The 17,983-nt window shown below is 46.9% G+C and overlaps 1 long non-coding RNA gene across 1 annotated transcript in view; it reads right to left on the reverse strand.

The window, feature by feature from the left end:
• Positions 1-17,983, reverse strand: part of LOC113621438 (uncharacterized) — a 76,589-nt gene that overhangs the window by 14,324 nt on the left and 44,282 nt on the right. The window contains exons 6-7 of the long non-coding RNA XR_003433192.1: positions 7,317-7,454; positions 6,387-6,468 (exon numbers count right to left, since the gene is read on the reverse strand). This is a non-coding gene — a long non-coding RNA (uncharacterized LOC113621438). The remainder of the gene's footprint in view (positions 1-6,386; positions 6,469-7,316; positions 7,455-17,983) is intronic.

Consider the following 17,983-nt stretch of genomic DNA (forward strand, 5'->3'; position numbering starts at 1 on the left):
CACCAAAGGGCCTTGGGATGTCCTTGGGGTGCAACTTTATAGCTTTGAGGCCAGCAGTGCTCACCAGTCCAGGATTCGTTTGGAACAAAACTGGTACCTCCTGCTGCTGCCCAGGCGATGGGGGGTAGTGGTCGCCCTGAAGACAGGTGGAATTTTCTTTTTACCCCTTAGTCCTCTCTCTGTGTACGTCTTTAGAACTGTGCCCATCCTTTGTCAGAGCCCTTGGGTGGGCAACGCTGACTCTGCAGCTCTGTTTTTCAGATCTGGGAATGAACAGTTGGGGGAAGAGCTTTCCCTAGCACAGTGGCCAGAACTGAGGATGCAAGTAGAGACTTGGTTTTCCATTCCCAGTCTCTACAGTGCAGCTGCCAGCCTGAAGCCTGCCCTGTGAGGAGGGGGAAGGGACGTCAGAGAGGCTGTCCCAGGGCAGTCAGCCTGCACCCCCTGTGGGGAAAAATGGCCTCCCAGAGTCTGGGCCGTGTGAACCCACTGTTTAGTCCCTGAGCAGCTCCTTGGGGCTTCACTTTAATGCCCTCCAGCTCACTCCTGATCTGACATAAACGTCACCATTTTCTTAGAAATCTTCTTCTTAGCTCATTTTCTCTGTTACCAGGATTTCTTTAGGGATCCCAGCCAACATGACTCTGGTTCCCGTGAGGAGGGGAGGCTGCACCCCAGGACGGACCTCCAGCCCCTCAGACACATTCTCATCACCTTCCATGTCTTCCTTTGATTGGAACTAGAGGACAACCAGGCCTGAGCTCTGAGCGACCAGCCCTTTTTGGCAGTCTCCAGAGCCACTGAGGGGTAAGTCACCAGAGACGAAGGCCTGGGGGTTGCTGGGTGCTCACGTTACACTCATACACAAAATGCGCCTGTTCAAGAACCAAGTTCAAATTTCCTTGCTTGTATTTTTCCAGAGAGTTGGGGAGAGAGCAGCCATATCCTGCCAGTAGCCCCTGGGAACTTGCCCCTGCCTCCCCCACTGCCTGGCATCAAGGGAATCCTTGCCCTCCTGACTGTGGCACTGGGCTTAGCTGAGAACAGACAGTTTCATTCCAGCAGCCGGGTTTTTCCCCCCATAAAATGGCAGTGTCCCTTTAAGTCCCTGCCTGTCTCCTCTCTTGGACTGGCTGTAGGTTAAATAAACTGACCAGACTTTTCTGACTGGGGGTTCTGAGCTGGAAATTCCTCCTACTTGCTTCAGCTTGTGTGCGGAAACAAAGAGCAGTTAAAAAGGGATTAACTTTTCCCTCTGTTGGTTTCTCTCTCCTTTCTCAGAATAATTCCTTTTCTAACTCAGGGATTTAGGTTCCTCTTGGAGCGCTGCTTCTTTCCTGGTTCTTTATTGACTGTCCGTAGAGCTACAGAAAGTTTCCCTGCACCCAACGTGGGGGAGCGAGTGTCTCTCTGCATGGGTTTCACAGTGTGGCTTCTTGCACCCCTGACTCCTGGATTCACCCATTTCTCTCCAGCACAAACCCTGGACTGGCCCTCTGAAACTCCGAGTAACATTCTATTAATCATGTCATTTCCCCAGGCAGTCTTCTCTTCTGGGAAAAGAATATGCTCATCAACTTACACACATAGTCTGGTTCTCATTAAAATCTGAAAGCAAAGGGTGGTAGAAAGAGCATTGTGTGGGAGTTGGGATTTCTGGGTTCTCCTCCTACCTCTGGCACTAACTAGTGTGTGACCTTGAGAAAGTCATTTCTCTCGGCTAAGCCTTACAGACCCCTCTGTAACGTAAGAGGTTCCTTCTAGTGCTAACATTCTAGTGTCTACATTAAATAGTCTTGCAATCCCCAATGACACTTGACCATCATGAATATGCACAGATGAGGAGCTGACCTGGGGTCCAAGGTGATTATTATACTCAGGAGTAGGACCCTGAAGCACCTGGCTTCAGCAGCCAGTTACCCCAGGCTGGATCTTGCTCTATCTGTACCCTTTATAGAAAAGGATCTAGCAGGTTAATGGAGCCCAGTGGTAACTGGGACCAGGCTCAGAATGGACAGACCAGAGGCCTGATATCCCAGGATCTATGCCATTCCGTTTTTACTCCCAAAAAGGACACTAGGTTTTTCTGTAGTCTCATGCTAAATAGAGGCCTGAACTAGAATCAACTGGTGTCTAGGACAGGGTCAGGGTGGGGTAGGGGCAGGGTTCAAGACAGACCATCATACACCTTGTTCAGTTCTTCTCTCTGAGTTTCTGCAGACAGAAGTACCACTCTCAGCAGCCCTGGGGCGGTTCCACAACAGTTTCACCCCTCCCGCCTCCTGGCATGGCCTAAAAGCAGGTTTGGCTATGCTGGGAACAAGTGATGTTTGCACTCAGCGACAATATCACTCAGCAGCCATGTGTCAGTGACCAGCTTTCCAAAAACCTGGAAAGAAATCTGCTCGCCAAACAAATGTGAAATATTTGCAAGTTTTCAAAAAGAAGCTGGGTCTGTCTTCCGTAGGAGAGAAAAGGGAGCTGTAAATGTTGTAATTAGAAACAGACATTTCTTCCATTCTTTAAAGCAACGAAGATGTTATAAGGCTTGCAGATCAGACCTCTCTGTGAGAAGGACCATTTGGGGATACGTGAATTTGGCAAACCAATTTCAGGGAAGCAGGCTCTGCCTCAGCAGGGAAGCTGCAGACCTGTAGCAGCCAGGATGTCTTTTCTGGAGTGTGGTCGTGTCTGGTACACAGAGCTGCCTTCAGGATTGGCCCAGGGTGTGTGTGTTGGGGGTCGGGGGGGGGAAGGGTGGATGTGGTGGAGTGGAGAAAACATCCTTGAGGTGGATGCTTCGGGTTGTCATGGAATTCTCAAGAAGAAGATGCCACAGTCTTCAGTGGTCCCAATGTTGGTGTGAGGAGGCTGTGTCCCGGGTCTGATCTCAGTTGTCCCCACCCCCCAGTAGTGCAGTTAGACCTTGGCTTCCAACCAGGCTCCCTCAATGGAGAGGATGAAGAGTGAATGTTGACACCTCAACAGCCCCGGGCTACTAGAAATGTGCCAGATAAGAAACTGGTTGCTAAAAGGTTTTTTGGCCAGATTTGTTTATGTTATTGTTTTATGACCTCCAAAGATCTGGCTAATCTAAGTGGCATTGGAACATGACTATTTTTCACTATATAGATATAGCTTCCTGTTGGCTTTATTTGACTTGAAGTATGACTATGTTAAGTTTTATACAAATATTAAATTAATAGTCATTGTGCAAGCAAAACTCATACTCATTAATTTTGATCGTGTTTAAAACAGTGATTCGCATCCATGGCTGCACATTGCTAAAACCAGGGAAGCTTTATAAAAATTCCCATGCCTCAGGCCCACCTCCAGAAAATCTATTTTAATTGATTTGGAGTGGGGCCTGGGCATTGATTTTTTTTTTTAAAGGTCCCCAGATGATTCTAATTGCAGCCAGGATTGAGAACCATTGTTCCGAATGATGCCTGAGAAATGTGCTAATTTAGTGGGGGGAAAACAATCAAATGAGATCTTCTTTCAAACTGGCTGGCTTGTTTTGTCAGTGTTCAGCCCAGTATCTGGATAGGAACAAAGCCAAGATTACAGTGCAGTTATGTAAGGTTTGGAGGGTAAGATTCTTCTCCTAAAACTGACTTATTACTGTATGTGTGTTTCATCTACAGCAATAAATTGGAAATATTGGGAGGGAACCTCATGCTCTGTGAATATAGAGTCCCTTAATATTCAATAATAATCACTCCATGATCTGAATGGACAGGGGACAATAATAAAGAACTCTCATATTTAAAACAATCGGCACTGAAAATGTTTCTGGTAATACCAGTCCATAATGAGCCAAATGGCACGGATTTATATTGCCTTGAATTTCAAGACTTCACCAGTGATTTATGATGGCTAGATGCTCAAATCACCATCTCTTGCCCCTCAGGTGAACTTTTGGTTCAACGTATCTGAAGGCGGAGTGAGGAAGACAATTCAGGTAGCAGAGAATTGAACAAAGGCCAATCACTGAATAGGCGAATTTGAGCTCGTTATCCGGCTGGGACTGATCACCTCTCAGCGGGATGATTCAGGAGTTGCAAATGGCTGGAAGCTTTGTTTTCCCTTCTCTGGGAAAGACAGGTCCATTAGCTCTCCTGCTGCTTTAGAGCTTAATTTGTTTTCGTTTTTGTTTTTTTTTCTGACACTATGGAGGGGACAATACATTCCAAAAATTAGAGGACAGCTAAGGAAAATTCTCCCTCTTTATTGGATATCATTAAGCACATGCTGCCTCAGGGGGATGGGGAAGGCCATTAACAGACAGGAGCCAAGAGAGGGATTAGCTCACAAAAGAGAAGGCTGTTGAGAGCAGCTCAGCTAGATACAGGAAAAGCTGCCAGGTAGAGACCCAAGCTTGGGCATTAAAACTCAGCTCTCATCGTGTTTTTAAAGAGTTATCATCTTTTGTATATAATAAAGGTAGAGTTAGGAACTGCCCTTAGGAAGGAGATGCATTAAATTCACTGAGGACAAAAACCCCCAAAGCTACAGCACCCGGGGCCATTCCCGGGGGGGCGGGGCTGATTCCTAGACAGTGTGTCTGGCTGCCCCCCACCAACGTCAGGGATCCTTGGTTTAAGAGTACAGGCTGAAGCACTCAGGGGGTTACCTTATCCCACATTTGCAGAGGCAAGGAGCTGACATTTATAGCTTGACTAGTGCTCCTTTTACAAGTAAATGACTACCCGGAGAGAGGACTAACTAAGTCACGTGCTTGGCATTTTCTAGCTGATTTTCTATTCAAAGAGACCCAGATTAACTTTCACTCCCATCAAGCTTTCCCCCAAACCTCCTGGTGGAAAGGGAATCCCCAGGCCCATCGTGGTCCCTGAATGATGCTCAGTCATGCGCCTGGCTTAGCCTGCTGTCCCTTCCCCAGGTCTGTGTCTTCAGTGGGATGAGAAAGACTTTGGCGGAGGCTTTTAGGCTGCGAATAAGCCAAGCGCATATAGCTGGCAGTGTAAACAACAGCAAAAAGACAAGGTGGAGAACGTGGCTGCATAATTGCGGACTGAGCAGAACTTTGAGACTGAATCCTGGGGAGGTCCTGTTTCCATGGCCCTTGCCTGGTGGTTGTGGATTAAATATAAATATCTACCCATACTGGAGGCTGAATTCAACTCCTTTACCAAATAAGCAAAGTATCGGTATCTGTTATATACAGGTAGATCTCTATTTGCCAACCTATCTCCTTCTACAATCCCTGACGGGCCTGAGACAAGGCAAACCACCTCTCCTCCGTGCTCCCGAAGCAGTGCCTTCCATGGGTGTTACGGAGCTCGTTGCCTTGGACTGTGGTTGGCAGGGAAAGCGGATCTCCCAGGCTCCGATGGACCAGTGTCTTACTTATCTAGCATCCTCAGCAGTGGAAGGCTCTCAGTGAATGTCTACTGAATGAAACTGTGTGTCCCTGTATTCCATCTATCATCGCTAATAAACGTTGAAAGCCAAAGGACAAAGATGGAGTAATCAGGAAACAGAGAAAGAGGTATCCGGTAATAATAAAGTAGAAGTATAGGGTTGAAACATATTATTAAACCATTCACAGGTTAAATTCTCTCTCTCTGCCTATGTCACCTCACTCTGCACATCTGCAAAGGAGGAAGTGCAGTGGACAGTTCTATGGCAGGGGACCTGGATCAAGAGTCAGGGGAGCTGTCTTTTGCCTAACTGACTATGTGACCTGTGGCAAGTCCCCTCTTATGGGGACTAGATTACACTAGATGATCTCCCAAGGTCCTTACACTTCTGTCATTTTTGTAATTTTATGCTTTTTATGCACCATTATCCCAAGGTATTTCATATGGCTGAAGTCTGTCCAGGCGGTTCTCAGTGAATCCTGCCTACTCAGGTCATTGGCTGTGGGGCAGTTCTTTTCCACCCAACAGCGATCCTAATGATAAATGCAGGCTCTCTCCAATTCTGGCCCCAGCTCTCTCAGGAATCAGACTTGAAAGTCATTTTCAAATTCACCTTTGGGCTGCCTTTTAAATGCTTCCTCCAGAGGCAAAAATCACAAAATGCTTTCACTAGAATGGATTTTAGAGATCATCTCGTGATTCTAATTTAATCCCCTGTCCGTGGAGAAACACAACATCCCAGGTAGGGAGATGCCTTGCTCAAAGTCACATAGAGAGGTCAAGGGGAAGCATCCTGATGCCCATTTCAGGTTCTTTCCATTTCCACACCACCTCCAGCCACAGGGCTGATTCTCTGCTACCTTCTCACGCAGCTGTTTCCAAACCAATCAACCTGCCAACCAGGTAACCAACCTGTGTCTGCTTCCTACGAACCTAGGACTGTGAACTCTGAGGCAAGTTATGTTTTTATTGTCCCAAAGTGCAAGAGTAAACACTCACCTTTTGGCATAGAGCAGGGCTGGCCTGCATAGTTGAGTCTTCCTTTGATCTCTGGAACTGGCACTTAGAGTTCCACTTATTCCTTGAAAAACATCTAGAGTTAGTTAGAAAGAGTTGCCTATTTTCCAGTGGGTCAGATCCCGGTTCTGGGGCAGGATGGTTTAGGTCTGGGTAGCGCTCCGACCACGCAGGCAGCAACTCCAGGAAGAGAGGAGGCCCCAGCCAGAGCAGGTGCAAACCCAGGCGCCCGCCCAGAGCAGCCCCCTCTGTCTGCTGCAGCCACACCCCCTCTTCCTGAGGTTTCAAGGCTGGACCAAGTGCAGCCCTTGCCCAGATGATGCACTTCAGGCTCACTCACTCAAGATGGTAATAGCCCCTTTCCTTCTTAGGCCACCACAGACAAGGAGAGAATCCTTTTCCATGTAAATATATTAAATATTTAATGTAACAGACAACACAGACATTTATACATACATGTATGTATGGTCAAGCCATTCAAGAATGGCTGCTCTCTTGCTCTCTGTACATCCCCTGCTCAACCAGTCCCTGCTTTGCTCACATGACTATCCAATCCTCTTAATTACATAGGGCTTAATTAGTCCCTAGTAATTGATGAGCCCACCTGACATCAATTCCCCCTATAAATGGTAGCCGCCTTCTTCCCTGAGTAGTGGAGATTGCTGCCATGTCCTGCCCACTCTCTGCTGCACACAGTGGGGTGTTGCTCCAGGACCCTTTGTGTAAGATCCCATGTCCAATAAACCATTGGTGCCTCTGTCCCTGTTTCCAAGCTCTTTCTTTGGTCTCGAGGCTGGGCAACTACAAGGCTCACAAGCCTGTGGGGTGCAGCCCAACAGTGTATTTTATATGTTTACAAATACTTGCACCATAAAGTGATTTAAGAAGACATTTTTTGAATTGCTTACTCACAGGTATCTCTTGGAAGTCCTTTGCTGTTCATGTTACTGCTGTCCAGAAATAGTATAATCTGTTATTTCAAACTTTGCTGCTACGTGGTAGGAAATGATCTCCTCGGTAGAAATGATCCATTTTAAGAGGAAACATTTACTAAAATAAAATTGAAAATAAACAAAACCAGATGTGATAACATTTATAGATTGGGGATTTATAAAATAAAATTTAAAACACGTTTGTGGTAGAAAACTTGAAAAATACTTTTTAAGACTCTGCAATCCCGTCACCTAGCGCGGTGCCATTGAATACGGCAGCACTAGCCACGTGTTGCCATGAGCACTTGAAATGTGAACATCTGAACTGAGATGTGCTATAGGTGTAATATACACCCTGTATTTTGAAGATTCAGTATCAAAAAAAAGAGTATAAAGTCTATCATTAAACACTTAGGTGCTTGACATATTTTGGACACATTAAACAAAATATATTATTAAAATTAATTTCACCTGTTTTTAATGCAACTACTAAAAACCTTAAAATGACATACGTGACTCATGTTACATTTCTATTAGACAGCTAGGTCTAGAGAAAACACTGCTAATATTTTGGTGTATTTCATCCATTGTGTGTGTTTCTACAGTTGAGGAGTCCAGCTCCTGCTTACAAACCCGTGTGATTTTCCAGGCCTGACCCCAGGTAAGGCTCTCCCTGGCAGCCATACCGGGAAAGCTGCTCTCCATGCACTGGCCTCGGTGCACAGCCTGGGCAAAACAGTCTCTGGAGAGAGTTGCAGCCTAGTCTCAGGCTCCTTGACCAGTCAAGCCCTTCACATATTTACATCCCTATCCCTGGTGTCTTCATGCCTAGGTCTGTTTATCTGAGGGCTTGGGCAGAGGTCTTCCAGGTACCTCTGCTGAGACCTCTGTATAAAGGGAGGTGGGAGGACCTTGCCGTTTCTCCCCACTGGGACTCAGTACCCAGCACTTCTCCATTCTCGGTCCTCCCCCCAACCCGCTCCCAGGTCTGTCAAGCTGCCAGAGCCTCTTATTCAGAACCCCTTCAACACTGAGGTCACCCCACAGCAGCGCTGATCCACCTGGCCCTACACCAAGGTGTCGTTTCACGGAGAAAATGAAACAGGAGGGAATCAGCGCCTTCTCGGGTTTAGCCTCCTGCTTATACTATCACAGCAAGTGATTAAAGGCTTCACTGTTACTTTCATTTTGGCTCATTGTAGCTTCAGTCAGCTATTCTGACACCTGACTGCTCTTTCTTCCAGCTCAACTGAGCTCCTGACTATTTCTTTTTTAAACAAAATGGGGATCTTACTGAAATACGATTTTCTATCTGTATCAGTCAGGGTTCTAACAGGGGACAAACAGCACTGTCAAATTAGGATAATTCAAGGAGGTTTTACTTATAAACGGGCTAACTAATAACAAAGATAAGGTTGGAGTATGGGACAACCACAAAGGACAGTTTAGAAACCCAGGGCTAACAGAGCAGAGCTGCTACTCTCCCTAAGTCTGACGGGATAAGGGGAGAGAGAGGTTCCCAGAACCACAAAAGAGAGCTGTGCAGAGTTGGGATGCATTGAAAGGAAGGAAACAGCCAGACTAAGGCCATGTCATAGGATGGAGTTGGGGGAATAAATACCTGACACCCCTCCCTTCCTTCCCTCTAACGCTGAGGTTCTCCATCAGCTGAAACCAATCAAAAGCCAGAGGACAGGGAACCCCTACGGCTGTGGTCCTCTGTCCGTGCAGAAAGCAGGGTGGAGAAGGGGGAAAGTGAATCTAGAAGCAAATTACTACCCGGCACCTTCCTCGTGTAGCGTTGCCCTAAGTCATAGCCTATTAACCTGATTTCCTTCCTAATGTAACCAGTGGCTAGTCCTAGTGCCTACACTGACTGCGTGGGCACAGTTTACAGGACACCCAACCCAAATACCTCAATCCCATTTGGGTTTCTAGCCTGGGGTAGATTCAGAGGATACTGTTTGAAGCTGTGTGTGTGTGTGTGTGCGCGCACACACGCACGCACATGCAAACATGCATGTGTTATAATCTCAGTCCCTCCCAGAACATGCTTCCTTCAATATTAGCTCTGGGTAGGACCCTACCGCTCCAGGGCCTACATGCCTATGGCTTTGCAGAGGTGACCCACTTCTGGTGGGCTGGTTCCCACCCACCCTAGAGTCTTCTTTCCTAACCTTCTCCCACACCTCTCACCCACCCACCCCACTCCACTACTGTTTCTCCTTGCTGGGCAACCACAAGTGACTGATGCCCTCCTAGACACCAGTAATCCACTAAGAGGGGGGTCTGGGAATGGTGAATCTCCCTGGGACAGCATGCAGAATGCCCCACTCTCTAACTGAATCTCCAATTGTCTAGTCCAAGTGTGCTGGGAAATTAGATAAAGAAACTACCAAGGCTAAACAATCCTGGAGCTGAGGTCCTGGGAAGGTGGCAGGGAGAGGACTGCACGTGAGAAGACAGGGTTGACCTTCCTCTTTTATCATCTGTCTACAAAGCCAAGGGATGCTGAGTTGGGGCTGAGACCTGCCAGATGCCAGGCAAGGGGTTCCAGTGTCAGTGGGGAATCTGTGCTCAGGGACAAGGAAGCTCCTATTTGAAAAGTAAGCTGGAGCCCAAGAGAGGACTGTAGAAAACACTGAGAGAAGATAATGCCACGGTGGGGATGTGGCGAGCAGAAGGGACTCGTTTTATAGAACAGGAAACAATCTGTTGCAGGGATTATTATACCTCAGGAGGAAGAAGAGACAATTTAAGTTTTGGGGGAGAAGGCGATTTGAATGTAATCTGATGAGGGTGCCATCCAAAGGAGCATTCATTCTGTGCTTGTCAAGGCCCTGAAAATGCAGGAGGACCCACAGCCACCAGGGCAAGCCCAAAGGGCAAAGAAGCCTTTCTGGCTGGGAGGGAGGTGAGCCAGCAGCAGTGATGTCCTCCCAGCACAAAGGAGGCACATTGATGCCAGCCTGGTCGTCAGTGTCTGCCCAGTCATCTGACGTCCCTATCAGATGCAGCTTTACATGCCTTCATTCATCCCCTCGTTCATTCACTGGTCCAACAAACATTTAATGGAGCTCTGTGCTGGGTGAAGTGCCAGGCACAGAGAGGCATGAAAGGAAAACAAGCCAGTGTTTCCACCACCAGGGAGCTAAGAGTGTTGTGGAGGAGACACATTTCCAAGTTTCCAATGCAGTGAGGGGCTGTGATGGGAAGGAAGGAAGTTTTAAGGATGAGGGAGGAGTGAGGAGGACTTCACTTAGAAGTGGAGGGCTGTGGGAAGGAGGAGGAGAATAAGAGTTTGTCAGGCAGGTTAGGGTTAACAAGTATTTCTTGACCTCCTCCCAATAAAAATGGAATGCAGGGGCTTCCCTGGTGGCGCAGTGGTTGAGAGTCCGCCTGCCGATGCAGGGGGTCCGGGAAGATCCCACATGCCCCGGAGCGGCTGGGCCCGTGAGCCATGGCCGCTGAGCCTGCATGTCCGGAGCCTGTGCTCCGCAACGGGAGAGGCCACAACAGTGACAGGCCTGTGTACTGCAAAAAAAAAAAAAAAATGGAATGCAAAAAAAGCAAACACAAAACCAAGACAAAACAGTGGAATGCATAATTCATAAGGATGTACTAATCTTTCTTGTGAATCCTGTGACAGAGTTTTTCTCTTGGATTTAAGGTGGCATCTGCACGTTAGGTTTTCCATGGATAAGGATGAGGGACCCTGGAATCCCTTTGTGTTCCCAAGTCCTCCAGGGGCTGGCCCTTGGTCAGCTGCTGAAGAGTATACAGATCTGAGGAACTGCTAATGGTGGAAAGCTGTGAAAAGATCCCTGGGTAAGGATTCCAGGTTTCCAAGTCAGAGAGATTGAGAACTGCCAACGGCAGCTCACGGCCTTTAAGATGCTCCTGGGTGAGAACCTGACAGGCTGATCCCACTGAGCCCCCAGGCTTGAGGGACCTCGGATAGAAGGCTTTTTCTTCTGTCCCCCTTGTCCAGCCTCACCCTCCAGTTTACACTCAGCTTTGTCTCCTGCACTTGGGAAGTCTGCTCCCCTTAGAATGGGGCTCAGCGCATATCCCATTCCCAACTCCTCCATCCTGTCGTAGATTTCTGGCACAATACCTTCTCCTACAGCAGACCTAACAGGGCTCCAGTTTCCGCTTCTGCTAAACCCAGGGGAGTCTGGACACAGTAGAAACGATAGCCTCTAAAAAGCACTCACTTTTTCTAACTTACCTTACTGTTGTCTTCCCCACAGGACTGGACCCTCTGGCCTTCCCATTGTCAATCACTACTGGCCCTTTGAGAGCCTGCCATCTTGGAACCCACTCTCCCAGCCACAGGCTTAAGGTAACCAATAACCTCCAGCAGAAAGAACATAAAATTACAACATGCACATAGATCCTGTCTCGATGAGAGTGAGCAGAAATGACGCCCAGTCTCCCATCTCCAAGCAGCCCAAACTGAGTGTGTACCACACACAGGCTGATAGCCTGAGAGCTGCAGACAAACCGAGAACTTGAAAGAGGCTCTTTAAGAAGCCAACGCAACGGCAAGGAGAAGTCTGATGAGTCCACCAAGGGCTCATCTACGTATCACCAAACAACTGTCTATGTCTTGTTCTCCTCTGTGTTCCCTGGATGGTTCCTGTTTTCCACACGCAAGACACTCAGTACTTATTTGTTGGATGAACGAATGAATACGTGAAGACTTAGATGGATTTGTCTCAAACTGTCTGAGGTTTTGACTACTCTGATGAGCTATTTTGGGGTCATAAAGACCCAGGCATTGAATATTTCAGAACATATGAAAACATCTGGAACTCACATATTTCCTTGTCATTTGCACCCTAGGAAACTATGCATTACTGGGCAGAAGCAAGAAAAAAATCTCTGGTGCTTGTTGATAATCATGAGGGAAAGAAGAAATTGTGGTGTGTATGTCTGTGTGTGTGTGTAGCTGAGGATAGGGAAGAAGAGAAATCATTCAAAAATGGAATATCTGAAGTTTTAAATATTTTTCTTTATGAGGACTTCCCTGATCAGCTCCCTTAAAGAGGACCCCATCCCTTGCCGTTCACATCATCCATCAATCAGTCTTCAGGGCTCTGCTCTGAGGTTGTAGTTGGTGTCCAACTACAAGAGGTTGGTGTCCACTTTCCCAGCTCTGGGGCCTCCCAAGCAGATGTCAGGGCCTTGTGCAGGAATGATGACAGCATCTAACTCTGTGGCTCTCTCACTGCAAGGAAGACCATCCTAACTGTCCACCAGATGCCTGCTGTCCCCTCTTAGGGATGATGATGTGTTGGGTAATTCTATAATTAGGTCTAGACCCGCTGCAGAAAAGGTAGAAGCCCTGTCTTGGGTCGTGGCTCAGTACCGGCCAATGGAGTAGTGGATTCCACTTCCATCCTAAGGGGTCAAGGGTGCTGGAGAAGGAGGTAGGCAGCTAGAGCTGTATAACAAAGGTTAGAGGGGAAGAGATCGTTCCCCGTGACCCCAGTGGCTTGGATTGGGTCTGCGTAGCAGCTTAGGTGTGGTGAATGCCAGGCAAACCTGCCAGCTCCACAGAGACAGGGCTCTTGCCTCCCAGCTGATGCACAAGCAGGGGAAGCCAGGGCTGCCGCAGGAAATGGGGTGTTCCTGGGGTGCAGCCGCCAGTGTGGTTCGGGGGCCTCACAGTCATGCTGCCTGGGAGAGGAGGGCTCAGGGAGCAGGCAGGAGGGCCGTGGCTAACGGGCTGAGAACTGGCCACATGTGAGAAGTCTCTTCCTCCCCCCCAAATCGCAAACTTTCCCTAAACACTGACATGAAGCTGTTTATATTTCCTAGGCAAAGATGAAATCTCTCACTGACCAGATTTGAAGACAAACAGATTGTAAACTTTCTTTCTCTTCATGTGGTATTGGGGTGGGAGGCCAGAGAGACATTCATAGAAACACACACAGAATGACACAGCCATGATGAATTAGTTTTTCTATGAAGTATTTGACCACACACATGAAATTAATTGGAAATCAGCAGTGAGCCCTAATATCTGTTTATACCCAAGTGAAAAAAAGTCAGACTAAGTTTCTGTTTTTCTGACATTTTAAATAGCATGAAATAAAAATCCAACAATGACAGACAGCAAACGCTTTGTTTCTTTTATCTGGGGGGTGGGGAGTGAGTAATTAAAATATATCTCCTACCCTTGTCAGTTAATAGATTTTAGTGGAATTGCCAGGCCAGAGAGTATCCTATTACACTGAAAAAACCAGATTGGGTTTCCACGTTATTACTAGCTCTGGGATCACCTTCACGGTTTGACTGATGTTTTCTTTTTTTTTTTTTCCTTTTTCTTTAATTAAAATGAAAGTCCTTTGTTCACAATCTCTCTAAACTTTTAGAATAATCTAATTGTTCTTAAGTCACATGGTTCCTGTGCAGACACACGAAGGGCACTTCTAAAACCATAATCCTAGGCTATAAAAAAAATCTAGGGTGAATGATCAAAGGTGAACTGCCCATTTACAACCCCTCTTTCAAGGCCCCTTCCCATCTTCCTGACAGTTTTAGAGAAGTGTTTCTCTGTTGCTGCAACCCAGATCAAAGATTTGGATGCGAGGTTCTCCCCACCCCCGACCTGGCACGGAAGGAAGGGATTACCCCAGGAATTAAAAACCTCAGAGAAGTGGGCTTACCCACCTCCCTGGGGGGCGGGGGAGAGCCCTGGAGCCTTTTCTTGATGATAGGAACAGAGCCAAATGGAAGCAGGGGTGCCCTCTCTCTGTTCTTGCAGCGGAGGAGATAAACCTACTGGGTCATCCAGCCTTCAAAGAGAAATTTTCTGATCTTTTGTGCATAGTTTTAGTTAATATCTACAAGTTGCTAGAATCATGTTTATTTATTGGCCAATGACCTTCTTTTTCCTCCCACCCATGTTAAACCCAAGCAACAATCCCCTCCCAGGGCATTGGAAGCTCCCCCGAAACCCTGAGTCTGGGCCGCAGTAAGCAGAGAGGGAGGTGGGAAGAAGCTGCAGGGCTTCATTGTTTTACTCCACAGCTTCATCCATTTGGTGCTTTGTTTTCAATACTACCCGCTACCTTTTCCTGGTCACACCTGGATCTACTTTAGATTTTAATGGTCAAGATAAATTTCCTGAGAATGCTACTTTGAGGGCTGGACCCGCCTCCATCCCTGGGGACTCAGTGCCTAATCCTGTAAAGAGACACCAAGATCAGGAACAGGAGTGCCATGAAGCTCTTCTTCCTCTGGGAAGCACCAGGCCCACTTCCCCCACTTCTGTTCAGCCCTGACCCTGCATACCAGGGTTTGATTAGGGCAGACCCTCACGGCAGGGGTGTTGACAGGGGTGGAACACGCAGATTCCCAAAATTATGTAATCTTTTTGTTTAAAGGGACTTGAGAGATCATCTAAGACCCCACCCCCACCCCTGTGGTATAGGGGAACCCTACAGAGAAGAAGGACAAGCCTGGTTCACCCAGAGTCACCCATCCAAGCCAGATCCTGAAGCCAGATCTCCTGACTCAGGCCTCTGCTACCTTAGAGCTCAACATAGGACGCCCCCTAAAGAACTTACACTCTTGGAGTATTTGGTCCCTTGGGGACTGCTAGTTTGACTGGCTGTTCAGGGTTTAATGACAATGGGTATAGAGAATTGCTTTGGGAGATTGGTAATTGGTTTGGGAGATTGGTAATCGCTTTGGGAGATTGGTAATCCAGGCATATTCTCCAAAACTGCCACTTCTAGGGGGGACATTCAAGCCCCGAGGACCCTCTGCATTCTGGCTGGGCCAGTTTCTCCACCCCCAGTTCCCTAGTCCCAGTAATTGCCCCTGCTCTGGCCAGATCCCTCTACTCACTGTTCCTGCTTCCTCTCCTTGCATAGTCCCCTTTGTCCTGCCCGGAATGCGTCCTGCTCTCATCTCCATTTAAGCAATTCCTACCCACGCTTTAAAGCCCATTTCAAGTTCCAGCTTGTCTTCCTCCTGGAGTAGTACTTGTTATCTACTCCAGACCTTTGCCACTCAAAGTGTGGCCACAGACCTGCGATACCAGCCCCACCACAGAACTGCTTAGTCAGAGCCCGCATTTTAACAAGGTACCCTGGTGATTGGTATGTACAGTCAAGTGTGAGACTCACTGCTCTTAGAGAGTGTTCCAAGTGTAGTCCGAGGACCAGGACCAGCAGCATCAGCATCACCTGAGAATTTGTTAGATGCAAATTCTTGAGCCCCACCCCAGGCCTACAATCAGAAACTCTGGGGGTGGTACCCAACAATCTGTGCTTCGACCAGCCCTCCACAGGATTCTGATGCATGCTAAAGTTCAAGAAACCATACACAGTCCTTATCTTACCCAGGGACTTCACAGGCGTATGATCATGGTTTAAGGCTCCATATTGCTGTCTTGAAATTCCTGACTTTATCTTTGAACTTGTGTTTTGCAAGTGAAGTCTGATGAGACATTGGAGCCCGCACATGAACAGAGGAGATGTCCACCACCATTCCTTGCTCCTCCATTTGCATAGAGCATTCACAAAGCCCGTGAGTGCAGAATGCCAGTGGATCCGTAATGCATGGAGTTCAGCCAGAACTCAAAGTGAGTACAAGGTAAGTGTGTTATATCTATGACTGAGTCAGTGGGCTGATGACAGATCTGAGAAGCTACATTCTCCCTTAGAACTAGAACTTGCTTTGTACACTGAGGAAGGTAATTTAAGAAACACAAATGACCGTGGAACCCTATCATATCCTTTCTTACTCAAGTTACTTCCCTCCAGCCAATCACTTATGCCGAATACTGTGACACAGAAGGAAAGGGAAAGCAAGGACAACCCATAGTTCCTTTTCCTTTCCATCCTTTCTTTCTCATCAATAAGCCAAAGGTAAAGAGTGTTGGTCGAATGTATGAATGTCAAAAGGTTAAATAAAAACAGCTGAGTCTGTTTTTGCAACATTTCCTCTGTTCTGGTAAGATAGAATAAATATACACATACAAACTGCAAAATGTGAATTGCGTAATTTTGGTGGTTCCAAATGCTAGTTAAATGCTCTTATATTGCATTACATAATATAAAGATGAAAGGTAAAATTCATGTTAATAATTGAAAAAAATTTTTAATTAGAACAACATAAAATAAAAAACACCACAGCAAGTCAAGAGAGACTGCAGAAGAAAGGGAAAAGTTTTATATTTTAGGACCTTTAACGGCACTTTTTTCCTGCTTTTTGAACAAGGGCCTCCACATTTTAATTTTGCACTGGGGTTAGTAAATTATGCAGCCATTTCTGTCCTATCTTGTCCAGTATTCAAACGAGAACACTTCTGAGAATGACATGGAATGCTATTAATAATTCCCTCAGGCCACAGGTACAACTGGGCCTATCCTAAGCAGCCTAGGACATATGGTCATCCTAAATTTAAAAGTCCATGATGGTGAGGGAGGAAGCAACATAGCAGTAAAGGCATTCTGCTTTATTCCTGTCAATTGTAGGAAACTTTACAAAATTATATTTTCTAAATGTGCATTGTGTTAACTAGCAGGCTAACTCCGGATGTTTTAACAGGCCATGCGATGGGCTTGGGCATGGAGGATGCCTGCTCTTCCCCTGTTCCGCACAGAGTCGGAAGAATCTCCTTGGTTATTTATCTGTAGCTTCCCCACCCTCGAAGCCTCAGCTTTTCCTGTGCTTTTGCTTTCCTCTGACATTCTTAAAAGTTTGTGGCATTCTATCCACATCCTTGATTTTTGTGCCCCTCCTCCACCTTTGTGTGTGTGCCCTCTTAAAATGGGGGCTCATCAGCAGACATACTGTTTTCTTTAGACATTTTTTTTCTTCCTCATCAGGATCATTCACAATTTTAGGCTCTGAATGTTATTTTTAGAACCATCCTTTTTTTAGCCATACTCCCTTTCAGAGATTCTCACCATGAGATCATCCATTTTGAACTCTTTGAAGTCTGCTTTCTTCAAGTCTGTAAGTCTGAAGATACACATCTGACTTGTCCTGCTTGAATGGGATGGGCACTCTCTTCGAAACCCTCATGAGTTTCACCTCACTAACAGTTCTTTGCTGGCAGAATCCAGTCTGGACTATGAGTACCCCTTTGCTGTCACCTGTTCCTTTCAAGTGATGAGATTTTCAATCAAGCGGCTTAAGAATTTACTAAATAACCTGCTTTTCAAAAAAGTAGGGGACTTACAGACTTCCACTACATGTCTATTTAAAAAGTCAGCATAGGGCTTCCCTGGTGGCGCAGTGGTTGAGAGTCCGCCTGCCGATGCAGGGGACACGGGTTCGTGCCCCGGTCTGGGAAGATCCCACATGCCGCGGAGCGGCTGGGCCCGTGAGCCATGGCCGCTGAGCCTGCGCGTCCGGAGCCTGTGCTCCGCAACAGGAGAAGCCACAACAGTGAGAGGCCCACGTACTACAAAAAAAAAAAAAAAAAGTCATCATTTGTCATTGTGTTTTGTCTATAGTTTTCAAAAAATATCTGCAACGGTATCTCCCATCCAATTTAATCTTCTTACTATGTGACTATGACATTTCTCCCCTCAATAGGTGGGATCTGTATTCCCATCTCTTAAACAGAGCAGTCTTGTGACTGTGGCAGAAGGAATGCTATGTGACTTCAAGGCTAGA

This window comes from Aethalodelphis obliquidens, unplaced genomic scaffold, assembly GCF_003676395.1.
Source record: "Aethalodelphis obliquidens isolate GAN/ISIS:26980383/991018 unplaced genomic scaffold, ASM367639v1 scaffold1, whole genome shotgun sequence".
In the NCBI taxonomy this organism is placed as follows: Eukaryota; Metazoa; Chordata; class Mammalia; order Artiodactyla; family Delphinidae; genus Aethalodelphis; species Aethalodelphis obliquidens.